The sequence below is a fragment of the Phocoena phocoena genome, chromosome 5, assembly GCF_963924675.1.
Source record: "Phocoena phocoena chromosome 5, mPhoPho1.1, whole genome shotgun sequence".
NCBI lineage: Eukaryota > Metazoa > Chordata > Mammalia > Artiodactyla > Phocoenidae > Phocoena > Phocoena phocoena.
In genome coordinates, this window is record NC_089223.1 from 122,374,489 (window position 1) to 122,387,462 (window position 12,974).

Genomic DNA, 12,974 nt, shown 5'->3' on the forward strand with positions numbered 1-12,974 from the left:
TAAAAAAATTTACTGTATTAGTCAGGATACTTTAGAGAAACAATAATAAGAGAAAGACAGAGAGATACAGAGTATTTTAATAAATTGGCTTATACGACTGTGGGACTGGCAAGTTTGAATTCTGCAGATCAGGCCAGCAGGGTAGAGAACAGGAAAGACTGATGTTTCATCTTGAGTCCGGAGGCATCTGGAGGCAGAAATTCTTCTTTCTCAGATGGCCTCTGTCTTTTTCTCTTAAAGTCTTCAACTGATTGAATGAGGTCCACCCACATTATGAAGGGTAATCTGCTTTACTCAAAGTCCACTGATTTAAATGTTAATCACATTTTAAAAATATCTTCACAGCAACATCTAAACAGGTGTTTGACCAAACATCTGGGCACTATAGCCAAGCCCAGTTGATACATAAAGTTAATGTCATATGTAATAATGGTGCTGTATGTGTCTAATATAAAACTCATCCTCAAATTCTTAAGAGAAAATGTTCAAAGTAATGCGCAAATACCCACTATGCTCCAATTCCTAAACTATTGAACTAGGCTAGATCACAAAGGCTAGGTGTGGTTAAAAGACTGGCAAGAATGATGAGTCATCTGTTTACCATTGTTTCCGCTTAGATTTATTACCAAATCAGTAAATAAGCAGTTCTGGAAGTACGCAAATCAAATATGTGAACAGACATGACTCCCAGCATCTCCCTTCCCTCCTACAAAAGCATGACTGATGTGACTTCAGCGAGTAGTGTGTTTGCACTCTCAGTGCTGCTCAGAGCCACACACTCGCCTTTCACAATATTGGCCTTGGAGAAAGCCACATCCACATTCAGTGGTCCGCCTTCTTATAAGGAATTTCTTCCTGTGCCATTTCCATGTGATAATTCTTATAATGTCTGGCCATGGCTGATCTTTACATTTAAAAAGAAATAGTTCGAGATTCAGAGTGGTGACAATAGTCAAAACCTAAGAATCTGTTAATGTTAGATACATATCTAACACTATTATCACTAATGGGATTTTGAATAAGTCCACACACACTCTTTAAAATTTCCTCCCCCAAATTATGTTATTGTTTTAACATAGTACATTATTAAATAGCAGATTTAAATATGAGTATTTTCATAGAGGTTAAAATTAGGTTAAGAGTGTTGAGTAAACATAATCAGATGACTGAATGGAATCTTTAGGAAATTTTAAATAGGTTGAAGCAAGCAGGTTATTAGAGAATTATTTATTGAGAATTTTAGCCTAATACACTGAGAAAACATACAATATTCCGTTTGCCATAATGACGCATTTATCAAGTGTTCATTGCAGCACTATTTATAATAACCAGCACATGGAAGCAACCTAAATGTCCATCAACAGATGAATGGATAAAGGAGATGCGACACATATATACAATGGAATATTACTCAGCCATAAAAAGAATCGAATTTGAGTTATTTGTAGTGAGGTGGATGGACCTAGAGTCTGTCATACAGAGTGAAGTATGTCAGAAATAGAAAAACAAATACCATATATTAACGCATGTATATGGAATTTAAAAAAGTAGTACTGATGAACCTAGTAGCAGGGCAGGAATAAAGACGCAGACATAGAGAACAGACTTGAGGGCATGTGGGGGAAGGGGAAGCTGGGATGAAGTGAGAGAGTAGCATTGACATATATACACTACCAAATGTAAAATGGATGGCTAGTGGGAAGCAGCTGCATAGCACAAGGAGATCAACTCAATGCTTTGTGACCACCTAGAGGGTTGGGATAGGGAGCGTGAGAGGGAGGTCAGGGGAGGGGGGGATATGGGGACATATGGGGACATATGTATACGTATCGCTGATTCACTTTGTTGCACAGCAGAAACTAACACAACATTGTAAAGCATTTCTACTCCAATAAAGATGTGAAAAAAAATAAAACAAAGAAATGAAGAGTGCTAGAAATGGTAAAAAATGGGTAAATATAAAGTTTTGGCTTTCTTTTAATCTTTAAAAATAGCTGAATGTCTAGAGCAAAAATAGTAAGAATACATTGTGGGGTTTAAGTCATGTGTAGATATAAAATATATGATAACAATAACACAAAGTGTGGGAAAAAGAAAATGGAAACATATTATAAGGTTGTTAAACTATATGTAAAGTGTAATCTTATCTGAAGGAACACAGTGATAAGTTAATGATGTATACAGTAGACCCTAGAGCAATCATTAAAAAACAAAATTAAAAGCTATAAATAATAGCTAATAGTTGGAATAACATGGAACCATAAAATGATACTCCAAAATAAAACAGGAAAACAGAGAATAAAGGAACAAAGAACAAAGGAGACAAACATAAAACAAAAAACAAGTAGCAAGACAGTAGACAAACTCCGTTATATTAGCTATAGTAAATGTAAATGATCAAATATTCCAATCAGAAGACAGATTGTTAATTGGATAAAAAGAAGCAAGGACCAGCTACATACCATGCATAAGAAACCCACTTCAAATATAAATAAATAAATAGGTTAAAAGTAAAGGAGATTAGGATTGACATATATACACGACCATGTGTAAAATAGATAGCTAGTGGGAACCTGCTGTACAGCACAGGGAGCTCAGTTTGGTGCTCTGTGATGACCTAGATGGGTGGGATGGTGGGGGAGATCTAAGAGGGAGGGGCTATATGTACACATATAGCTGATTCACTTCATTGTACAGCAGAAACTAACATAACATCGTAAAGCAATTGTACTCCAATAATAAAAAAGCAGAAAGTAAAAGGATGGAAGAATATACCAGGAAAAAAGACTTTGAAGAAAGTTGTAATGGCTGCATTAATATCAGACAAAAGAGACTTCAGAATAAGGAATTTTGCCAAGGATAAAGGGGTACATTGAATAAGGGTAAAGGGGTCAATTCATCAAGAGGGCACAATGGTTTTAAATTCATATACAAAATCTGAAAGATCTGAAAGGAGAAAGACAAATCTGCAATTATAATTAAAGATTTTAGTACTCCTTGTTCATTCAATAGAACAAGTAAACAAGAAAACGTAAGAGCTGAACAATACTTAACCAACTTGACATAATTGATATATATATATATATATAAAACATTTCATCCAACAACAGTATAAGTGTTTTTTCAACTGTACATACATGAAACATTACTAAGATAGGTGTATTCTGGGCCATGGAACAACCTCAACAAATGTAAAAAGATTGAAGTCATAAAAAGTATGTTCTCTAATGCCAATGGAATAGCCAAGAATGAGTAATCAAAATGTATCTTTCCAGAAAAATCTGAAAGTATACCCAAATATTTAGAAAGCAAACAATACATATCTAAATACACTTGGGTCAAAAAGAGAAATCACAGGGTAATCAGAAGATACTTTTGACTGGATGCAAAAGAAAAACAATATGCCATTTGTAGAATGTGGTTAAAGCACTGCTTAGAGGAAATTTTGTAGCATTAAATTATTATATTTGAAAGAAGATCTCAAATAAATAATGCAAATTTTTTTTTTCTGTAAATGGAAAGATAGTAATTTTGGCTTAATGGGTCATACATACAATCTCTGTTGCAACTATTTAACTATATTTTCATAGTGTGAGAGCAGCCATAAGGAATATGTAAAACATGGGTATGACTATGTTCCACCTTATTGGAATAGAAAGTTCTTTGTCAGCCTTTAAAAAATTTTAGCCATTCTTGTGGATATATAGTTAAATCTCATTGTGATTTTAAATTGGTTTCTCCTGCAAATTAATGTTGAGCCTCTTTTCACATGTTTATTTGCCATCTGTATATCTTCTTTAATGTAGTATTTTTGAATATTTTGCCCATTTTTTCGACTAGGATGAAATTAGGTTTTCTTATTATTGTGTAGTACAAGTTCTTTATTTTAGACACAAATATTCATTTGATGAAAATACTATCCTTTCACTATTGAATTACTTTGGCATTTTGTTGAAAGTCAGTGGAACAAATATGTGTAGATCTGTTCATGAACTCATTTCTGTTCCACTGATCTATCTCTATCATTATGCCAATACCATACTATCTTGATTACTTTTACAGTAAATCCAATTTTTTTCTTTTTCAACGATATTTTGACTACCCTAAGTCCTTCGCATTTCCATGTAAATTTTCAAATCATTTTGTTAATATCCACGCAAATACCCTGATGGGACCTTGATTGAATCTATAGATAATTTGGGGAGAATGCACTTCTTATGAATATTGAGTTCTCTGATTCATGAAGCCAATACATCACTCTATTTCTCTCAGCAATGTTTTGTAGTTTTCAGTGTATATTTGTTGCACATATTTTGTTAAATTTATCCCTAAAAAAAGTATTTCAATTTTTTCCTGATGCTTTTGTAAATAGTATTTTAAAATTTTCTTTTTCCAATTTGTTGCTAGTATAAATAATATTTTTGTGTTTGTGTACTGACCTTGTTAAATTCACTTAAATAAAAATGAGTGAATTCTGCAAGATTACCCATAAAAATTAGTACACTAACAAAGAACATGTGTAAACTGAAGTTAAAAGCTCAATCTATAATTGCTTCAAAGAACATGAATTTCTTAGATATATACTTAACAAAACATTTACAGGATCTGTAAATGAAAAATTACAAAAGCTGATGAAAGAAATCAAAGATATAAATAAATTTACTTAGCTCTAGACTAGCTAAAATTTCCACTGAGAGGCACAGGCCCTAGAAAATCTGGAAAAAAGTGATATGGGAGGAATCATGATACTTTATATTAAGGCTTACTGTATATCTACTGCAATCAAGATAGAGCAGTATTGGCAGAGTAAGAGACACACAATCAAATTCAATCAAATTGAATTCAATCAAATTGACACAATTCAATCAAAAGAACAGAATAGAGAACCCAGAAATAGACCCACACAAAGATGCTGAACTGATTTTTGACAAAGGTGCCAAAGCAAATGAGTGAAGGAAGAATAAACTTTTCAACAAAAGTTGCTGAAAGTAATTGGACTTTCACAGCCAAAAAAAAATGAACTCAACCTAAACCTAAATGTAAAATGTAAAAACTGTAAAACATTTAGAAAAAAAGGACAAAAGTCTTCGGGGTCTAGGGCTAAGAAAAGAGTTCTTAGATTTGACAGAAAAAGCACAATCCATAATGAAAAAAATTGATAAATTGGAGTGCACCAAAATTTAAAACTTTTGCTCTGTAAAAGAGTATATGAAAAAAAATGAAGACAAGCTACTGACTGTGCGAAAATATTGCAAACCATGTATCTGACAAAGGATTAGTATCTAGAACAAATAAAAAACTCTAAAAACTCTACATTAAAAAACCCCAAAAAATCCAATTGGAAAATAGGCAAACAACACAAACATTTCACTGAACAGAATATATAGATGGCAAATAGACACATGAAGAGATGTTCCACATCGTCATTAGAGAAATTCAAATTGAAACATGAGCTACTACTATATATTTATCGGAATGGCTGAAATAAAAAACAGTGACAACAAATTCTGGCAAGGATGTGAGGAAATTGGAGCACTCGCACATTGCTGATGAAAATGTAAAATGATATAGTTACTCTGGAAAAGTGTAGCTGTTTCTTAAAAAATTAAACATGCAATTACCATGTGACTCAGCAATTGAAGTCTGGGCATTTATTCTAGAGAAATGAAACCTTATATTCACACAAAAAATCTATACACAGATATTGATAGCAGCTTTATTCATAACAGCTCAAAACTGGAAACAGTCCACATGCCCATCAATGGGTGAATCGTCAACTAAACTGTGGCATGTACATACCATGAAATATTCAGCAGTAAAAAGAAAAACAACTACTGACACACGCAACTTAGATAAACCTCAAGGGAACTCTGCTGAGTGAGAAAAGCCAAGCCAAAGACATTACATATGCTATGATTCTATTTATTTAACAATTTCGAAATAATAAAATTATGAAAATGGAGACTGGATTAGTGGTTGCCAGGAATTAAGAATGGAGGGGCTGGACAGGAAGCAGGTGAGTGTCGTTATGAAAGCAACACAAGGGATCCTTGTAGGCACGGAACTGTTTTGTATTTTGACTGTTGTGTTGGATATAGGAACATACACAAATGATAAAACTGAACGGAACTAAATGTGTGCACGTGCGCGTGCGTGCACACACGAGAACGTGTAAAACGGAAATTGGAATAAGATTGGTGGATCTTATCAATGATAATATCTTGCCTGTGATATTGTTCTGTAGTTTCCCCAGATGCTACCATGTGGGGAAATTAGAGAAAGGGTACATAGGGTATCTATTATTTCTTAAAACCGCATGTGAGGCTACAGTCATCTCAATGACAATTTCAATTAAAAAGACTGACAATTCCAAGTGTGGGTGAAAATGTGGAGACACTGGAAATCTCATCCACTGTGGGCGAGAATGCAAAATGGTAGAGCCACCTTGTAAAGGGTTTCATTAATTTCTTATAAATGTGAAGGTATACGCACCCTGCAATTCAGCAATCCCACTCTTAAATATTTACTCAAGACAAATGAAATCATATGTTGACACAAATATCTAAATGCAAATAAGATATTTCTAAAAAGGCAAAACTATTAAGAAATCAGACCAGTGGTTGTCAGAGGCTGGGGGTGAGAAGAGAGAATTGATTTCCAAAGGGCATGTACAAAGGAACTTTATGAAGTGATGGAAATATTCTATATCTCAATTGTGGTGGTGTTGATATTGTATACATTTGTCAAAACTCATCAAACTATCTTTAAAAAGGATGAATTTTATTGTATGTAAGTTATACCTCACATTAAAAAATTCAGCAAGACTTATGAATACATGATCAATATACTGAAACGACTTCTATATATAACAAATAGAAAATGAAATAAAAATACCATTTACAACAGCATCAATGAGCAACAAATTATCTAGGAATACATCTAATAGACGCACATACCTCTACACAGAAAATTAAGAGACATTACTGAAAATAATGAAAGATACACAAGTTCATTGATTGGAAGACTAAACGTATAAACAGATCAATTCACCCAGCTCCAAATTGATCTGCAGATTCAATGCAATCTCAGTCGAAATCTCTTGGCACGTTTCTTTTTGAAATGACAACTGAGAAGCTGATTTAAAAAGTTCGATGGAAACGCAAAACAATGCTAAGAAGAGCCATGGCAATCTTGAAGAAAAGAGTGGGAGGATTCACACTACTAGATATTAAAACTTCTAAAGCCACAGTAATTAAATGTGTCTGATACTGGCTCAAGGATGGACAAAAAAGATCTACCCATATAAGAATACGTGATTTATGACAAAATGATACTAAAATACAATGAGAAATAGATAATGCTGGATTAATTTGATAATTCATCAAGGTAAAACAAAAACCTATTAGAAGAAAACATAGGAGACTATCATCATGACCTTGGGCCAGGCAAATATTTATACAATAGGACACAAAAAAGCATTAACTTCTAAAAATTAAATAAGAACCTCTATTAAAACATGCCATTATGAGAGTGAAAGGGCAAAGCACAGAATCAGAGGAGATATCTGCATTGTATATATTATAACAAGGATTTATATCCAAAACATAAAAGAATTTCTAAGAACCAAGAAACCCAAGGGGGAAAAAGGGCAAATTTCTTCACAAGTCAGCATATACGAATAGACAAAAATCATATGTAAAATGTCTGATTTCTTTAGTCATCTGGGAAATGCAAATTCAAACCTCAAATGCAATACTAGAATACGATCAAACAGAATGACAAAAAAAAGAGAAAAGAAAAAAGAAGAAAATTAAACAATACCAAGTATTGACAAGGATGTAGAGCAATAAGAGACTATTGTATATGGCTGATGTGTGTAGAAATTGATACAATCACTTGGGAAAATTGTTTGACATTATTAAAGCTAATCATACACATACCATAAGATGCAGTAATTTCACTCATCATGAAAAAGAAATGTATACATATGGACACCAAAAGTATGCACAAAAATGTAACTGCCTGCAGAATTTCCAAGAGCCCAAAGCCAAAACAATCCAAATACCCATTAGTAGTAAAATGGATTTTTGAAAGTATGGTAAATTCACACAATGCAATATTATACAACAGTTTTAAAAGACAAACAATACTATAGCAATGAAAAGAGGTACACCACTGTTTCACATAGTGTGGATAAATTTCAGAAACATAACATTAAGGGAAAGAAAATAGCACAAAAAGGACATATTGTTTGATTCCATTTCTATGAAGCTTAAATAAATAGTCAATACTAATCTATTGTGAAGAAAGGCAGAATAGTGGTTTTCTTTGTTGGGGGTAATGTCTAGGAAGCGGCAAGGGAGGTTTCTGAGAGTATGATTACAGCCTACTTCTTGATCAGGGCGATGGTTAAACAGGTCTGTTCACTTTATAAAAATGTATAGGACAGGAACTTAGGATTTGTGTTTCTTGCTGTGTATATTTCAACCTAAGTTTACAAACAAAATAGGAGTAACAGACACTCATTAAAATTGCAGCATCAGTTCTTTTGGGACATACCTTTGTATCAATTTAGAACAAGAATAAGTAGAAAGCTAGATGTACACAGGGGCTTTTTCTAAACATTAAAAATATATTCTTCTAAGAATATGGTCATTAGAATGTAGCTAAATTTTGCCAGTTTGGTAATGACAGTGTGTATTTAAAAGTAGAAATCTAAATATGCAGTAAATTTCAAATGACTCCATTTTAATATTGGATAATCCTAATTTTACTATATTAGCAAAACAAGCAAGCAGAGACCCTATCTTAAAGATGAGATTAGTGCATATATTTGCATGATGAATAAAATTTTCCCAGAAATTCGGGAATCTATGCCTTTGATATGTATCTCACTACTATTAGTTGGATTCCCTCCAACTGTTAGAGCAAAGGAGTGAAAACATTAGTCATTGCCAAGTTCCCAGTGTATTTCCTTGGACCACCAGCTAGAAAATTCCATGTAAGTTTATTTAGTCAACCAGTCTGTTTTAAAATTCCTCTATGTACATCACCCACTTGTGTTTAAAAAAAAAATTATTAGAAATTTTTAGAGTAAGACTTTTATTATTCCAACAACTTTATAAAGAATGTGAGGTAATGACTATAGAACCCTGTAATTATTGTAAAATTACCTAACAGAACATGCCTTGTTGGCCCTTTTAGAAACCTCTAAAAGACACACACACACACACACACACACACACACACACACACACACACACACACAAAACGCTGTGTTCTGGTGGAAGAAGCAGAAGGTCTTGAAGAAGTGACTTAAGTCTACTGAGTGAGGAAGACATAGAAAATTATTTAGAAAATGACCATTGTTTGCAATAAAACCCCAAAATATCAAATTTAAGATGCCCATGATACTCTGAGGATCAAGGAGCACACACACATGCACACAATTTATTGGATTACTGCAATTTCAGAGGCAGGAAACCTGACATGGTGAGATACAGTATGTTTTTGGGGGTGGGAGGAGAATATTAAGTCCTTATAGAAACTTTAGGAAGATACTAAAGCTAGATCTTTTTGTTTTTCTACGTTCCTTTGAAAGGTTTTATATCTCATTTCTTTATGAAATGTTTCCAAACTTCATTTGCTCAGTATGTACTTAAAAGAAGTTAACTTAAAACAACTAGCAGTTGTTTTTACTGCAAGCACGTAAGAATCACTCCAATCACATGGACGTTCTGTTGGTTCAAGGATAAAATTAAAACAAGATATCCTCTGTAAAGCAAATATATTTATTATGCACTTTCATATACATAGGGATTTTTGCTTAATATAATACAAGGAATAAAATAAAACTTTTACAATGTGAAATTCAATGTACATTTTAGGCTATTTACATACCCCAAACCAAGGGAAAAATGAAAAAAGTAAAAGCATTTGTCTGAAACTACATTTGCTGAGAAGTGTAAGTGGAGGACATTAAAGTAAAACAAACATTTGCATAGGCAAACAACATTGGAAAAAGTACTTACTCCTGTTTTTCTAATCAGTGAACTATTATTGGTGAGGATCCCAGTAGGCATGGGGATGAGGGTGAAGGACATGATATAACTGGCTGTACTTTGCAGGACATACTGAGTTCTGGTCAATTTTCCTTCCAAAACCTTTCCTACAAACATGGAGATTTTATTTTTCATTGCTGTATTTTTTATCACTTCCTTTATTATCAACTCATGACTGTTAGGGAAGCACACACGGAATGGTATAAAACTGTTATAAGCACATGGCATCATGGTTGTGTTGCGGCATCAAGTGATTTACAAAATTTAAACATTTTTATTTAAAAAATAGCTCTTTAGGAGTTTTACATTTGTGGGACTATTTTTACTCTCTTAGTGAAGCAGAAGCTATTGTCGGTCATGGTATTAAATAAATCCCCACAGAAACAAATAAGCAAAGCAGGGCACCTTCAGCCCCCTTTTCATCCATATTCTAACTGAAAGCCATTGCTGTTCTATTCCAAAGCTTAATTAATATAAAAACATCCAGAGGAATATTTACTTTTGAAAATCATATTTTTCCAACAGGTTCTCTTCCTACCAACTGTTTCAAGTGTATATAGTATGGATACGAAAACATTTAGCTCTTCAGAAAACATAAATCCCTTATGTAATGAGTCATAACTTTGCCCTTTGGCCACAAGGTGCATTTTTGTAAAAACAATAAAATTAAATAAATACAATTCCAATAATTCAAGGTTTACTAGAAAAACTGGCAGCTTTCAGGGTTCTCTTTCTAAAGAAAAATACACCTAATAAGAAATTGGAGCTTCATCTTCTAAAATTACATAAATGTACTGTATTTGAGATATGAGTAAAGTTGGTTATAATAATAGGATGTGTTCATATTTATTAACAGAATCATTAACACTTTTAAGGCTACTTTGCAAGAGTCCTATTAAGCATATTAATTAATAAATGTCCCATAGGGACAAAAATTCAATACTTGAAACATTCACATTCGAGTTATCAATATTGCCATGTCACCTTAATATTAATTGAACTTATCAACTTATCTCCTATTCTTGATTATGACTTACTGATGACATAAACACATAAGTTTTGCTGACTGTGAAAAACAGAAGCAAAAATAAAAGCCTTATAGGAAGATCAAGTGAAACATTTATCACAACCAATTATACATTTCTATTTCTGTGAACAATGTATCATGTATATGTCCTTCATATATGAAGATGACATTACTGACCTCAGTTACTAAGACATTTTCTAAAGATTTTTTCCAGTAGTAGTAGCAATGGTTTTGTGCTGAATCTCCAAATTCTCTTCCCTCATTCCTCCTTACGCACATAGAAAGAACAGAATTTCTGGGTTTTTTTTTTGTAAGATCCCAGGGCTTTTTCAAAGATCAAACCTACAACCTTGGTTTCTAAACAATAAATTTTAATCTTTCCAGACATGCACACAACCCACTAAGCTAGCTCAACTGGTTTAGAGTCCACCCAGGAGGCTAAAGCTCTGGGTCACATGCTTATTTGAGCGGTCAACTTTGTTTTCCTCGGTTACAGACTTCACCCTTAACCCTGGCATCCATCATTCTGGAAGCGATTGTCCAAAGAGAAAAACAGGAAAGAGTATGTGGACAGAAAAGTGCAAATCCATCACTACCATTTATCAAATAGCAGTAAAAAAAAAAAAAAAATACACCTGTGCTATGGCCGATAGGTTAGTGGTGTCATCAGTGAAGGAAAACACGTATTATATTCATCAAGAATATTCATCCAACTAATCACTAAAATTGACCCAATCGATTTTGAGTGGGGGCTATTTTGGTCATGCAGTGATTTACAAAATAGAAACAACTGAGAGAGAAGCTACCATCACAATTTACAGTGGTAGATATTTTATTTAACTGGATGGAAGAGAGAAAGGGTAGTCAATGAATTGTTCAGGGATCAAAAATCTACCCTCAGATAGACAGGTGCATCTCCCTCTACACACATGCCACTGAGGCCTGGCTCTGTCCCTGAGAATTTTCATGCCTCAGGAATGATCATCTGTCTTCTTGGAGGTGGAATGACCAGTGACTGGAAGGTGAAACTGCATCCCAGTGAATGAAGCAGAACTTTATTCTGCCTGTAGTCTGTGTGTGTGTGAGTTTTCTTTTCTTTCTTTTTTTTGACACCTTTAGCCGAAGATTAGGAGGATTCTACTGGGAAATCCAAATATAAACTACTTAGAGCAGATCCCTAAAATACTAGACATTTTAAAAATCTTTCATGAAACTTTTTTCACCTCGATGTGGCATTAAATAGAAACACATTTTTAACCAGTGCTGAAGGTGTAGTGAACATAAAATGGTTGTATGATTTATTTTATTGAGTGACATTTTTAAGGATACAGGAAACAAGCCATACACTACAACAAGGCAAATACAACTGAAACAGTATGCTTAAGTTTTGTCTGCCACAGAAAGAAAAAAATAAATACAAAGAACACTGCCTTTTCATATATATTTGATCATGGCACATGCACATTTATCAAATCTTAACTTAAAATACTTTACTCAAAATCTTTTTCAGCTTTTATCAAGGAACTGCAGTATGTATCTGCATTTAAAAAAAAAAAAGTGCTTACTCTTGGATAGTTAATACAAAGCACAGAAAATGAAATTTTTTAAGTACAGAGGGTTACACTGAGAAGGCAGCCTTACTGTTTAGGCACATTACAGTATTTAAGGTAACTGTACTGCAGATATCACATTCTTCATTTTTTTTTTTTTTCAGCAAATCAACAGGCATTTTATGTTTTCATCCAGTAGCTGAAGAATCACTCCAATCACAATGTCCTCTGTTTCACAGAATAGGAAACTAATGCAAAAGTTAAAAAAAAAATTAATTTCTAATTATACTTATTATCTAACTACATCTAGTTTTAAAACCCTACAAAAGAATATAT

The 12,974-nt window shown here is 33.4% G+C and overlaps 1 protein-coding gene across 1 annotated transcript in view; it reads right to left on the bottom strand.

The window, feature by feature from the left end:
- Window positions 1-12,198: 12,198 nt before the first annotated feature.
- Window positions 12,199-12,974, bottom strand: part of ANKRD50 (ankyrin repeat domain containing 50) — a 38,981-nt gene continuing 38,205 nt past the window's right edge. Inside the window, exon 4 of the mRNA XM_065877819.1 lies at window positions 12,199-12,886. The gene's annotated coding sequence lies outside the window, so the exon portion shown is untranslated. The remainder of the gene's footprint in view (window positions 12,887-12,974) is intronic.